The following is a 15,702-nucleotide window of genomic DNA, read 5'->3' as shown; positions in this document are numbered from 1 at the left end:
TTCTAGTTTGCAAGGCAACAGAAAGTTCTCAATATTGATTGGTCGCCTTGTGGCCGAGGGAACTACAAAATTCTTTCAGATTGCTCTTTGTGTGGCTTTCACAACTGTTGCCAATTTCATAGACTCTGTGAAGCATAAACCACAAGGGTCATCCCACACTTAATGAAAGTCTTTAAATACAAACACTTGAATGTGCATAGTTCAAGTTGCATGTTGGGATTGTGTATAAAATGGAAGTATGTTGGAAAAATACAGCAGGTTGAACATTTTTTTAAAAGGTTAAAATCAAGGTAAAGTTTCAATTAGGAGCCTACAGTAGGGCTGTCAAAGATGAGTTTGAGGAGATATTTTTAGTCAGTTAAAGAAAGAAAGGGAAATTGAGTTTGAACAAAGAGTTTGAGCACTTGCATCTGCTAAACACTTCCACAAGTTACTTTTTAACTGATAATCAAATTTTAAGTTGCAATGGGCCCTTGCATTTCTAAATGATCTTTGTTTCAGCAAACACTTGTATCAACTACCTTTATCTGTTGTTTCACATTGAGTGAGGCCAGTTTCATAACAGTTGTTTCTTGCCAAGATATAATCTAGGAGTGTTCTCACGTTCTACAATTGTTGGATATGCTAAAAGTTGAATGAAGATTTATAATATTTACAAACAGGCTTAATAATTGTAATTTTGTATGTAACTATATGGAATGATTCCTGAAGCCTGCCTCCTATTGAGGAGTGGCTGGAATGAATGAAAGGTTTATCCTGAGGAAGCTCTTTCTGACACTCCTTGATCTGTTGTCTCAGAGCTCTTCCAGTTCAATCCACTCGAACTCCACTTTAAACTTCCACTCAAAGATCCTTCCTCAAGATGCTGCCTGGCTTAGAGGGCATGTGCTATAATGAGAAGTTGGCCAAACCTAGGTTGTTTTCTCTGGAGTAGCGGAGGCTGAGGGGAGATCTGATAGAGGTTTCTAAGATTATGAGAGGCACAGAGTAGACAGACAGTTATCTTTTTTCCCTAAGGTTGAAATGTCTAATACTAGAGGGCATGAATTTAAGGTAAGAGAGGGTAATTTTAAACGAGATGTTAGAGGCAAGTTTTTTTTAATATACAGAGTGATGGGTGCCTGCAATGCACTGCTTGTGGTGGTCGTAGAGGCAGATACATTAGAAACAAAGAGATGTTTAGACAAGCACATGAATTTGAGGTAAATGAAAAGATATCGACATTGTGTAGGCAGAGGGGATTAGTTCAGTTAGCCATTTGATTACTAATTGAATTGGTTTAGCACAACACTGTGGGCCAAAAGGCCTGTTCTGGTGCTGTACTGTTCTAAGTTCTATGTTCCAATTAAATGAATATGGTACACCCCACTTTCTTCCTTTCAACACTATCCACACATGGTACAGCTTTCATATTACAGTTCTGCTCATATTATGAAAAAAATAATGCGCCCAGAGGCAGATTTTCAGTTACAATTATAGGGTAACAGCAAAATTGAAGCATTAAGTCAACAAGGGATTAGTGCCACTTATTTAGATGTGTGCAGTCTTTTGCTGTTTGTTAAATGCAACTACTAGTAAAATTTCCTCGGTGAGATTAATCCTTAAAGCAGGCCAGTTGGATTTTCAATTAATTTGGTTTCTTTTGACTGCATTCCTTCATGAATATTAGACCTCTAAAGGGCTCATCCTGCACTAATTCTAAGCACTGTGTTGTGTATCCAACAAGCACATAGTAAGCTAGAACCGCTCTAGATTTCAGTATTCTGTACAATTTTTTGTGACCATTGTCTCCCTAGGCTGTAAGAAATTAGGACAGATAATTGGGACCTGCTCCCAATGTGTACCAATGCTACTCTCTGCTCCATGTCAAACACTAGTTTACAAAGCCAAACTACCCTTAAATACACTCTGTGGCCACTTTATTAGGTAAATCTGTGCACCTGCTCGTTAATACAAATATCTAATCAGCCAAACATGTGGCAGCAACTCAGACGTGGTCAAGAGGTTCTGTTGTTGTTCAGACCAAACATCGGAATGGGGAAGAAACGTGATCTAAATTACTTTGATCATGGAATGATTGTTGGTTTCTGAGTATCTCAGAAACTCTGATCTCCTTGGATTTTCAAGCACAGCAGACTATAGAGTTTACAGAGAATGGTGCGATAAACAAAAAGCATTTAGTGAGCTGCAACTCAGTGGGTGAAAATGCCTTGTTAATGAGAGAGGTCAGAGGAGAATAGACAGGCTGGTTCAAGCTAACAGGAAGGCTACAGAAACTCAAATAACCACAGGTTACAACAGTGATGTGCAGAAGATTATCTCTGAATGCATCACACGTGGAACCTTGAAGTGGATGGACTACAGCAGCAGAAGACCATGAACATACAGAAAAAGACTCAGCGACCACTTTGTTAGGTGCCTCCTGTACCTAATAAAGTGGCCACTGAGTGTAAGCTGGACTTGAAGCTAAACTTCAATGTTTCACAATTAAACTAAATTTTGTTTGACTGCTAGATCACATGTTCTCATTACCTTTTTAGAAATTATTATGGAGAAATATTGTATCTTTGATATTGTTCATGGATGCTAGGAGGTTATGTTATTTGCAATTATGTGCCTTTTCATTCGCATAATGATGTTTTAGATTTGATATGGCACTTTTTACCACCTACACTGGATGTTAAGCCAATGATTTTCTAGCAACAGCTATGTACCTTTAATATTGCTACTGGTATAATATTAATATTTGAAGATATTTGCTTTAGTTTGAAATAGAAATTAAAGCAGGATTAGGAGGACAGCTGGAGAGAGTAGTTAATTTCTTCCTAGTTGTTGTAGATTATATTAAGATAATGTTTCCAATGTTTATTGGATAAGTAAAAAAAATGGATGGATTTACATAAAAACATATAATGCCTGGAAGGTTCAGCAGGTCAGTCAGCATCTGCGGAAAGAGAAACAGTCTACGATTTAGGTTTACAACCCACTGTCAGAACTTCTTTTCTTAAAATGACTCTGTTGGAATATTTAAGGGGATCCTGTGGGGGAACGTCTTCACTCAGAGGGTGGTGAGAGTGTGGAATATGCTGCCAGCAGAAGGTTTGATTTCAACATTTAGGAGAAATTTCAATAAGTGCGTTGACGGGAAGGTTATGCTCCAGGTCGGATTGATGGGAATAAACAGAATACTGTAGATAGGGTGAAGACCCTGGTTCTGTAATGTATTCCACTATGACTCTATAACTGGGGATTGGAGGGATACTTCGTGTTTCTCTCTCTCTCTCTCTGTCAGTTCTAACGAAGGGCCATAAACTCAAAGTATGGATTGTTCCTCTTTCCACATATGTTGCCTGACTAGCTGAGGTTTTGGAGGCATTTTCAGTTTTTATTTTAGATTTCAAGTGTTGGTATTTTTTTTTGTTTGAATTTTCAGGTCAAATTATGTCTTGCCTTTCAGACTCTCCAGAACTACCAAGGTACCATACAAACTATAGATTACTTTCGAGGAGTAGTTATTGTTGCCAAATGTGACAGCCAACTTACACAAGGCAATGTTATGTAATCAAATAATGAATGATCCAACAATTTGAGGGAGGAATTTTTGGCAGGGAGTGCTCATGGATCTGATCTTCAAATGACACCAGGTGTTTGTTTTGTGCCTACCTGAGAAAGGTAGACCTGCTAACATTTTATCCATAATGTGGCACACCAGCAGCATAATGCTGTATCTAGAGGCAAGTCAGAACTAAGTCAACCTAACGAATAAAGTCTAATCATTTTTGGCAGCTGATAAGGGATGAGTTCCAAAAAGCATTTAGTACTCATTAATCTGCATTGTTATATTTTGATGTGATGTCACAGATCTAAATCAGCCGCTTTGATTATATTCATTTAAATTGCTGTTACCAGTAATAAGCTTTGAGTGTTCTCCTTGTTTTGAAACTGATTATTCTTTAACAAATCAGGTTGAACTTAACTGGCCTTTACGCATTTGGAAGAAAATGGATTTAGAGAAACGTGCCAAGGGAAGAGAACAGGGCCAAAGCTGTTACGTGAAACTTTAGGGCGTTGATATCGCCTACAGGGAGCATTAATATGAAGTGTATCCTTGTACAGTGTGCCTGATAGGCACAAGTTAAAATAGGATTCCCTGGAGCATAGGAGAATGAGGGGATATTTGATAGAGGTATACAAAATCATGAGTGGTATATATATGGTGAATGCAAGCAGGGTTTTTTTCCCACTGAGGTTGGGTGAGATGAGATCTAGATGTCATTTAAGTGAAGTTTGGATAAATACGTGGATGGGAGGGTTATGGAGGTGCAGGTCAATGGGACTAGGCAGAATAACAGTTTGGCATGGACTAGATGGGCTGAAGGGCCTGTTTCTGTGCTGTACTACTTGGTGACTCTGTGATTCCTTTTAAAGATGTCAAGTTGAATTATGTCCAACAAATTCTGAAGAGGGAAGAAATGGCTGTTGACAATTGATACTTCTAGGCAGCTATCAGACTAGAAGTTATTTTATGGGTTGTAAAGAAGCCAGTCGTTTTAACCATCGTGCATTGGAGTGCAAGTGTAGAATAAGATCTAAACAAAATCTTACCTGCTCACAGCTGAACTATGCGGGTTCACATAAGAGCACAATGTATAGTCATTCTCACCAGCAGTACGTTGACATTTCAGAGCATTGCTACATCTCATGAGGCCTATTCAATATAATAATGATAACAGATATTAAAGGTGAAATGTGCAATTAAGTGGTCTGGATAGCAATTTTTTAAGAGTTCTGATTCCTTCAGAAGAATAATCTGTTGTGCTCACAGGTCAGCTGACTTTGTTTTGACACAAAAGGGCTTAGAGGCTCCGCTAACTTTGATAGAAGTGACCATTTAACAGTCCTTGTAGAGACAAAGTTCCATCTCCACACTGAGGACACCTGCCATTGTTTTATGTGGCACTATAAATATGCAAAATGGGATAGATTCAGAATAGCTCAAAGCTAGATATCTGTGAGGTGAGTGAATCTTCAGGAACAGCAGAAATGTAAAACCACACTTGTAACACATTGGCCCAGTATATCCAGAATAGCACCATTATTATCAAGTCATGAGGTGCAATGAGGAATGCAAGAAGGATATATTTAAATATTTAAGAGCCATTTTACTGAAGCTGTAACAAAACAGCAAAAAAAAACAAATGCCACAGTCTGAGCCAAAAGAACACATAATCAGTGGATCAGATCGAAACTCTAAAGTTCCATCACATCTAGTGGTAAATGGTGGTGGACAATGAAGCAACTAACAGGATGAAGAGAATGTGGAAATATCCTCAACTACAATGTGAGTGCTAAAGGCAAAGGCTGAAGCATTTTTAACCAAGTTCCAGCTGAACATCTTGAGACACCCACCATCACAGAATCCAGAATCCAGAATCCAGACTTCAGCCAATTTGTTTCACTCTACATGTTATTAAGGTGTTGCTGAGAGCCCTAAATATAGCAATGGCTATTGGGACCAGACAATGTCCCTACAGTATGCAGTGCTGAAGAACCCAGACAATGGAAGGAGCTGTGCCTCTAGCTAACACAAGAGATTCTGCAGATGCTGAAAATCCAAAGTAACACGCAGAAAATGCAAGAGGAAGACAGCAGGTCAGGCAGCAGCTATGGAAAAACAAAATAACCAGTCGATGTTCCTGGCTGAAACCCTTCATCAGGACGGAAAGGAAGGGGAAGAGGCCAGAATAAGAAGGTGGGGGGAGGGGAAGGAGTGCAAGCTGGAAGGTGATAGGTGAAGTCAGAGAGGGGGAACATGAGTGGGTAGAGGAGGGAGGTGCAATCCTTGATTATTTGATGCAAATGGCACATTTCACTGTATGCTTCAATGTTTCAACGTACAAATAAAACTAATCTTTATCTCTAATGACCCCAAGCCTTTTGGCCTGTATGGGCTATGATGTAATATTCTCCGCTTGCGTGGATCATTGCAGTTCTGACTCTCAAGAATCTCAACATCATCCAGGGCAACAAAGCACAGTTGACTTGTACCCAATCAATTACTCTGTCACTCAATACAGTGGCTGTATTGTGCACAGTCTACAAATACACTGCAGTTACTTGTCTAAGCACTTGCCAGACCGAATGGCAGGGAAAAGTGTGTATGGGAACAGCACCACAGGCACTTTTCCTACAATTTGCACTCCACCCTGACCTGGAAGTACATTGTGATTCCTTCATTGGTGCTATCTAAATATGGATTTCACCGCTTACTACTCCTGTGGGTGTACCTTCACTCGCGCCACACCAGCAGTTCATGAAGGCAGCTCATTACCACCTTTGCGAATGGGAACAGGGATAGGTAATAAAGGCTAGCTTTGGCAGCGATGCTGGAATCAGAAAAATTGACACGTATAAGAAAGTTTCACAGTGAGGTCAAAGTAAACAAATCAATAATGCAGGCCTTGTTCAACTGGCAGAGAATTGCCTAGTGTAATCAGGAGAGAAAATGAGAACAAATGTTTAATGGGGACATCCAAGCCCTTTAGGGATCATTTCTGTTGTTGGTTGATGTCTAAGAAGAATATCCTGATCCATGTTCTTGCTTGACTTCCATTGTGAGCAGTTATACTTGGAAGAATGAGCTTGTACCGTATCAAATCAATTGTGAGAACGTGGCTGGTGCACATGCGGCTGTTTGATAGCACGGTGCCTTGACTGGGCCTCCTCCACACGCAGGGCTCACTCTCACTTGGGCGCAGGCCTTCAAGTGTGCATGTCCTTTCATCTCAGCAGGCCTGGTTTGTAGCTCCCACACCGTAAGTTGCTCAGTGTGTACCATTACTAGAATGACTCAGTAAAGACTTTTGATCATACTACTCTACTAATCATACTAGGTGCCTCAGCAAGGGCAAGCTGTCTAATGTCCAAGAGTTAACATGGTGTAATGTGGGTAAACAATTTGTGAATGACCTTTAAAGCTTGTAATTGGGACCAATTTATCATTTTCCCATGGCCTGTGCTTCTTGGGCTTGCAAATTGGCCAGCTGACCTTATGTACCTTCACTTAGTAGAGGGTCCTTAGAACTATGGGGTATGTTCCAAACCCTACACAGCTCCAACCCTTCTCATTTGTTGTTTCTCTGGGTCATTGTGCTCTTCTATTCATGGTCTCGTGCGCATCACTTTGCCATTTGTGGCAATGCCTGTAATTGTTTGGGCTATGCAGCCTGTATGTCTACTTACAAACCTTCTCTTCCTCTCTGATGCTTCTCAAAACGTACCCTTTCAATCAAGCACGTGATCACCTGAACTGTTATTTTGTTATGTGTCTCTCTTGTAACTGTTTCCTCAAAAACAGGGACTTGGATAACTCAGAAGAAAGTTGGGAAGATATTCTGTTGGCCGCATTTATCTTTTATATTTTATAATGGTAATATTATATTTAATGATCTTATGTGCCTCTCCTGTGACTGCTTCCTCAAAAGCAGGGACTTAGATAGGAAAATGGTAAAATATTATGTTGACCACATTTATCTTTTATACTTAATAATGGTAATTACGATCAAATATCAATTCAATGTGTCATGTTGGCTTAACCTGCTTCAAACCACTGTGTCTGCTATGTTACAAACAGGGTTCCAACCTAGATCGAAACAGACCACGTTTCAAGAATAGACAGAATTGGCCCTGCGGCAGCAGAAAAAGGTGTACAAAATCACGGGAAGTGTAGATAAGAGGGAAGCTGTTTCCATTTTGTAGATTACCCAAGGACCAAGGAAAAAGCATTTTAAATCATAAGCAAAAAATTGCAAAACATTCTTTTACACTAATGGTTATGATCTAGAACTAACTGAGCGAATAGTGGAAGCAGTCAGTTGAGACAACTAAGTAGAAACTGGATCAGCAATTGAAGGAAAATAATTTTCAGAGTCTAAAGGGAAAGAATGAGTGAATGGGTCTGACTGCACTGTTCCACAGAAGGTCAACACAGACTTGATCACCTTAGGGAACACTGCACGCTGGAGGAGCAACACCTCATATTCTGTCTGGGTAGCCTCTAAACTGATGGCACGAACATTGATTTCTCGAACTTCCAATAATTTTTCCCTCTCCTCCTTCCCTCTTCTTTTATTCCCCACTTTACTCCCCTCTTCTCTTCTCCTCGCCTGGCTATCATTCCTTCCCCTGGTGTCCTTCCTCCCATGGTCCACTCTCCTCTCCTCCTTTCCTTTCTCCATGGTCCACTTTCTTCTTCTCCAGCCCTTTACCTTTTCCACCTATCACCTCCCAGCTTGTTACTTCATCCCTCCTCCCCCACCCACCTGGCTTCACCTATCACCTGCCAGCTTGTACTCCTAACTGACCCCACCTTCTCATTCTGGCTTCTTCTCCCTTCCTTTCCAGTCTCGATGAAGGGCCTCGGCTGCGAAACTTTGACTTTCCACAGATGCTGCCTGACCTGTTGAGCTCTAGCATTTTGAGTCTGGTGCTCTGGATTTCCAGCATCTGCAATATCCCTTGTTAGGGAGCATCTTCTGTATCAGGTTGTGGTCACCCAGTTAACTCGATATTAAAGGCATCATAGACACATCTTGTTGATGATCATCATGTAGAACAGGGGTCGCTAACCTTTTTTGCACCGCGGACAATATTCTTGCGGACCGGCCGACGGGGGTGGGGTGTGGGGTGTTCAAGTTTAACAGTGTGTGTCAGGGAATGAGGAAAGGTGCAGCTGACTCATATCGTTTCATATCACCAAATCATATCGTTTCCGCGCAGCCCGGTAGCTCATGCTTTGCGGCCCGGTGGTTGGGGACCACTAATTTAGAGCATAGAAAATAGCACAGGCCCTTCAGCCCACAATGTTGTCCCAACTCTAAGATCAATCTAACCCTTCCTTTGTACATACCCCTCCATTTTTCTATCATTTATGTGCCTATTTAAGAGTTTCCTAAATGCCTGTAATGTATCTATCTCTACCACCATCCCTGGCTGGGTGTTCCATGCACTCAATACTCCTTGTGTAAAGAACTTACCTCTAACAACTTCCCTATACATACCTCCAATCACCTTAAAACTATGTCCCTTGGTACTAGCCATTTCTGCCCTGGGAAAAAGTCTCTGGCTATCCACTTCATCTGTGCCTCTTATAATCTATGTAATTTCCTTTCTTTGCTTGGATACTGAAACCCTTGTCACTCTGTATCTGTACCTTGTAGAGTGCTGTACATCTTGCCCCTTCAGTTAATGGAGGCTGATTGCTTGAGGCTATTATAGGTGACCAGCATAATTAGTCTGGCACTTTCGGTCCCTGAGGTCCTCTCCTGCACCCAATGATGCTTAAAGTTCAGGCTTTCTTCATTATCCTTAGGTGTGAAGGAGGAGAATCTTAATATTCCTATTCCTATTTGTGTACTGAGTATATTCAAACCATGTGATGGTGCAAAGGATTACTAGATTAAAAGGTTACTAGATTAATGTCCATAAGACCTTAAGACCATAAGATAAAGGAGCAGAAGTCGGCCATTCGGCCCATCGAGTCTGCTCTGCCATTTTATCATGAGCTGATCCATTCTCCCATTTAGTCCCACTCCCCCGCCTTCTCACCATAACCTTTGATGCCCCGGCTACTCAGATACCTATCAATCTCGGCCTTAAATACACCCAATGACTTGGGCTCCACTACCTCCCGTGGCAACAAATTCCATAGGTTCACCACCCTCTGACTAAAAAAATTTCTTCGCATCTCTGTTCTGAAAGGGCGCCCTTCAATCCTTAAGTCATGCCCTCTCATACTAGACTCCCCCATCATGGGAAACAACTTTACCACATCCACTCTGTCCATGCCTTTCAACAATCGAAATGTTTCTATGAGGTCCCTCCTCATTCTTCTAAACTCCAAGGAATACAGTCCAAGAGCGGTCAAACGTTCCTCATATGTTAACCCCCTCATTCCCGGAATCATTCTGGTGAATCTTCTCTGAACCTTCTCCAACGTCAGCACATCCTTTCTTAAATAAGGAGCCCAAAACTGCCCACTGTACTCCAAGTGAGGTCTTACCAGCGCCTTATAGAGCCTCAACATCACATCCCTGCTCCTATACTCTATTCCCTAGAAACGAATGCCAACATTGCATTTGCCTTCCTCACCACCAACTCAAACTGGAAGTTAACTTTAAGGGTATCATGCACGAGGACTCCCAAGTCCCGTTGCATCTCGGAACTTTGAATTCTCTCCCCATTTAAATAATAGTCTGCCCGTTTATTTCTTCTACCGAAGTGCATAACCATACACTTTCCAACATTGTATTTCATTTGCCACTTCTTTGCCCATTCTCCCAATCTGTCCAAGACTCTCTGCAGTCTCTCTGTTTCCTCAGCACTACTGGCCCCTCCACCTATCTTTGTGTCATCAGCAAACTTAGCCACAAAGCCATCTATTCCATAATCCAAATCGTTGATGTACAACGTAAAAAGAAGCGGCCCCAATACGGACCCCTGTGGAACACCACTGGTAACTGGCAGCCAACCAGAATAGGATCCCTTTATTCCCACTGCCTGTTTCCTGCCAATCAGCCAACGCTCTATCCACGTATGTAACTTTCCTGTAATTCCATGGGCTCTTATCTTGTTTAGCAGCCTCATGTGCGGCACCTTGTCAAAGGTCCTCTGAAAATCCAAATATGCAACATCCACTGCATCCCCCTTGTCTAGTCTACTTGTAATTTCCTCAAAAAAATGCAATAGGTTTTCAGGCAGGATTTTCCCTTAAGGAAACCATGCTGGGTTCTGCCTATCTTGTCATATGCCTCCAGGTACTCTGTAACCTCATCCTTGACAATCGACTCCCAACAACTTCACAACCACCGGTGTTAAGCTAACAGATCTATAATTTCCTTTTTGCTTTCTTGCCCTCTTCTTAAATAGCGGAGTGACATTTGCAACCTTCCAGTCCTCCGGAACCATGCCAGAATCTATTGACTTTTGAAAGATCATCGCTAATGCTGCCGCAATCTCCACAGCTACTTCCTTCAGAACACGCGGGTGCATTCCATCTGGTCTGGGAGATTTATCTACCCTTAGGCTATTCAGGATCCTGAGTACTTTCTCTGTCGTAATTGTGACTGTGCACACTTCTCTCCCCTGACACCCTTGAGTGTCCGGTATACTGCTGATATCTTCCTCAGTGAAGACTGATGCAAAATTCTCATTCAGTTCCTCCGCCATCTCCTTATCTCCCATTACAATTTCTCCAGTATCATTTTCTATCGGCCCTATATCTACTCTCACCTGTCTTTTACTCTTTATATACTTGAAAAAGCTTTTAGTATCCTCTTTGATATTATTTGCTAGCTTCCTTTCATAGTTAACCTTTTCCCTCTTAATGACCTTCTTAGTTTCCTTTTGTAAGCTTTTAAAAACTTCCCAATCCTCTGTCTTCCCACTAATTTTTGCTTCCTTGTATGCCCTCTCCTTTGCTTTAACTTTGGCTTTGACTTCTCTTGTCAGCCACGGTTGCATCCTTTTTCCATTCGAAAATTTCCTCTTTTTTGGACCTTGTACATTCCTCACTTCTCGCATAAACTCCAGCCACTGCTGCTCTGCTGTCTTTCCCGCCAGTGTCCCTTTCCAGTCAACTTTGGCCAGTTCCCCTCTCATGCCACTGTAATTTCCTTTACTCCACTGAAATACCGACACATCAGATTTCGGCTTCTATTTCTCAAATTTCACAGTGAACTCACTCATGTTATGATCACTGTCTCCTAAGGGTTCCTTCACCTCAATCCCTCTAATCACCTCTGGTTCATTACACAATACCCAATCCAGTACAACCAATCCCCTAGTGGGCTCAACAACAAGCTGTTCTAAAAAGCCATCTCATAGACATTCTACAAATTCTCTCTCTTGAGATTCAGTGCCGACCTGATTTTCCCAATCCACTCGCATGTTAAAATTCCCCACAATTATCATAACACTGCCCTTCTGACAAGCCTTTTCTATTTCCTGTTGTAATTTGTAGTCCACATCACTGCAGCTGTTAGGAGGCCTGTCCAAAGAACCAAGATACGAATTTGAGTTTGTTTGTGAGAACTGGATAAGATAAGTACAATTTAATGTTCATAAATTAATTAGAGTTTGGAATAAAAATTCTTGTATCAGTTATGGTGACTATGAAACAAGTGATTGTCATAAATTATTGATCCAATCTCATCTGCTTCTTGACTGCTCTATGGGGAAGGAAAATTTCCGTTATTACTTGATTTGTCCTGCATTTCATTCTGGAGCCATCAGTATAGCTGTGTCTTGTGTCCTCTGTATTCGCCCAGTAAGCTGCTCAGTTATGAAAATCATTGAACTTTATGGTATAGAAGGAGGGCCATTGTCCCTTCATGCCACCCAATAATGGACCAGGTTAACTTAAACTGTATTTATAAGCTAATGTTAAAGAGACATTTAGGAATGGATGACCACAAGAGCATAATAAATCTCCCTTGAATCACAGTAGATACCATGTTTCATATTTACATCATTTACAAAGATACCCATTTCTGTTGGTGCCATTTCTGGCTGATATTTCTGACTCAGCAATTGGAATGAATATTAGTAGCTGAGAAATTACAGCAGGCGGGGCAGTGGGAATTAGGATTGAGAACATCAGAACATAATAAAGACAAGAGCTGCAGCAGGCCATTCACCCTTTGGGTCTGCTGTAACATTCAGTAAGATTGTGGTTCATCTTCTACCTCAGCAGTATTTTCCTGCCTCATCCCCATATCCTTTGATTCCTCTTGATATCCAGGGATCTACTAATCTCAGTTTTGAATGACATCACTGACTGAGCCTCCATGGCTTTTGTGTGTAGGGAATTCCAAAGTTTCACCATGCTTTGAGTGAAGAAATTTCCTCTAATTTCAGTCTAAAATAACCTGTCCCTTATGTTAAGACAATGATAGAGAGAAATATCCTCTCTATCAAATCCTTCTCAAACCTAAAGAATGGAGGCTTCTCAATATCTCTTCCTGATGGATCTGTTATCCTTGAGACCAGTCTGCTGAAGATGTGCTGTACAACAAGTACATCCTTTTTTTTTAGGTAACAGAACCAAAGTTGCTCACAGTTGGGTCACTTTGGCCTTCTATAATCATAACAAGACATCTTTATATCCTATGGCAGCAAAGGCCAGTGTACCTTTTGGCTTCCTAACCATCTGCTGCTCCTCCATGTTAACTTTCAGTGACTTGTGTACACATTCTAAACACTCACCATTTAAAAATTACTCAGCATCTCTGTGCTTTCTATAGAATTAAGTAACCTGATATTTCCATATTGTATTCTGTCTGGTGTTGATATCTGTTTGCTCAGCGTATCCACTTGAAGTCTCTTGGCGTCCTCATCACCATTCCCATTCCCACTACGTTTTCTATCATCTGCAACCTTGGAAGTATAATGTTTGGTCCCAATCTGTATGGCAGGCAATTAGTCACAACCTGTTAACTCAAGAAGAACATGTTTATTCCATCTTTTTGTTTTATATCTTCTGACTACCTCTCATTCAATTCACACTAATGTATTGCCCTGATTTCATGTGTATAATAACTTTGTTCAATAACCTCCTGTTTGGAACCTTATTGGAAGCCTTTTAAAAATCAAAATTAAACTACATTCACTGGTGCCCCCTCATTACTCTAAGTACTTACCCAAGGAACTCTGATAGGTTAGTCAAACATGATTTCCTCTGTTAACTGCATGTTGCCTCTGCTTGATCAAGTTGGTACTTATTACATTGCTAATTTTTCTGCATGAGAACCAAAGCATTCAATATCTCAATTTACAAAATACTGAGATGTGGACGTAGATCATTAAACCCTTGAATTTTACAGTCTTTAGCTTATTAGTGTCTCTAGTAGTATTTATACTACTATGTGTGGGCAAGTGACCAAGTGGTTAAGGCATTCGACTAGTGACCTGAAGGTTGTGAGTTTGAGCCCCAGCCGAGGCAGCGTGTTGTGTCCTTGAGCAAGGCACTTAACCACACATTGTTCTGCGACGACACTGGTGCCAAGCTGTATCAGCCCTTGCCCTTCCCTTGGACAACATCGGTGTCATGGAGGGGGGAGACTTGCAGTATGGGCAACTGCCTGTCTTCCATACAACCTTGCTCAGGCCTGCGCTCTGGAGAGTGAAGACTTTCCAGGTGCAGGTCCATGGTCTTGCAAGACTAACGGATGCCTTAATAATAATAATAATAATAATAATAATAATAATATTTGTACTAATTTCTTTGACTTCCTCATTTTCATTGAACCTTGGCTCTCCAATATTTCTGAGAGGTTTTTTTCTGTTTTCTTCCATGAAAGAAGACAGAAAGCATTTGTTTTCCTTGGCCATTTCTATATTTGGATTATAAGTTCTCCCTTTCCTGTCATTTGCTCTTGCTAGTCTTTTCCTTTTAAATGCTGAAACAAACAATTATCATCTGATTTTAAGAGTGAACATGGAAAGGATGTTTGCTATGATGGTGGAGTCAAGGACCAGAGGGCACAGCCTCAGAATAGAAGGACATCTCTTTAGAACAGAGTTGCAGAAAAATTTCTTTCGCCAGAGGATGGTCAATCTGTGGAATTCATTGCCACAGCCTGCTGTGGAGGCCAAGTCCTTGGGAATATTTAAAGCGGAGGTTGATAGGTTCATAATTAGTATGAGTGTCAAAGGTTAGGGGGAGAAGGTAGAAGAATGGGGTTGAGAGAGATAATAAATCAACCATGATAGAATGGCGTAACAGACTCGATGGGCCAAATAGACTAATTCTGCACTTATGTCTTATGATCTATATTTCTCACTAGTTTACCGTCACATTCCATTTTACCTTATCAATTTCTTGGTCATCTTTTGATGAGTTCTAAAATACCTTCAATCAACAGACTTTCTGCTTTTTCTGGCAATTTTATAAGCCATTTCCTCAGATGAAATACGATCTTTAATTTTGCCATAGTTGGACCACTTTCAATGTTGTGTCTCTTTCCCTTAAAGGGATACACATGTGGTTCATATGTGCTAAAGTAACCCTGTCCTAAAACTCCTTTTGACTGCTTTGACAGCCAGAAAGCCCTGCTGCTAGGTTGTAGGCTGGCAAAACTTGTGTGAATCATTGAAGTTTTCAAACATTCTGAAACATTAAAAAACTAGTATAAATGAAGCAAATACCAAGGTGGACGGCATATTTGCATAACAGTTAGCATAATGCTTTACTGCCAGTTCAATTCCCAGCACAGTCTGTAAAGAGTTTGTACATTCTCCTCTTCATCGCATAGGTTTCCTCTGGGTGCTCTGGTTTCCTCCCACCTTCCAAAGATGTATAGGATAGTAAGTTGTGGATGTGCAATGATGGCACCAGAATCATGTCCTCAGACATCCTAGCACATCCTCAGACTGTGTTGGTTGTTGACGCAAATGATGCATTTCACTGCATCAATGTGCATGTGACAATTAAAGATAATCTCTAATTCACTTTATCTTTAAAAATAATTAATAATATTAAAATAGTAAAATGTATTATAATAGCTAAGCACCTACAGGTGCATATATTAATATGATATTAAACTAAACCAAAATAGTTTAAAACGAGGAGCTTACCTTTCCCATTGCTTTACATCTGCAGCATATATTCCCATTGAAATCGGTAGGATTGCAAGTCCTTGCTAA

The 15,702-nt window shown here is 40.8% G+C and overlaps 1 protein-coding gene across 15 annotated transcripts in view; it reads left to right on the top strand.

Moving 5' to 3' along the window:
• The window catches only part of LOC140191785 (thyroid hormone receptor alpha), a 534,600-nt gene that overhangs the window by 122,770 nt on the left and 396,128 nt on the right, over positions 1 to 15,702 (top strand). The window contains exon 1 of one of the 15 annotated variants that reach the window (XM_072249532.1): positions 3,458 to 3,476. The exons of the other annotated variants lie outside the window; for them this stretch is intronic. The gene's annotated coding sequence lies outside the window, so the exon portion shown is untranslated. Of the gene's footprint in view, positions 1 to 3,457; positions 3,477 to 15,702 lie in introns of those variants that run through there. 15 annotated transcript variants of the gene reach the window in all.

Source organism: Mobula birostris, chromosome X, assembly GCF_030028105.1.
Source record: "Mobula birostris isolate sMobBir1 chromosome X, sMobBir1.hap1, whole genome shotgun sequence".
Classification (NCBI taxonomy): domain Eukaryota; kingdom Metazoa; phylum Chordata; class Chondrichthyes; order Myliobatiformes; family Myliobatidae; genus Mobula; species Mobula birostris.
This window is presented reverse-complemented; position numbering and strand designations above follow the sequence as displayed.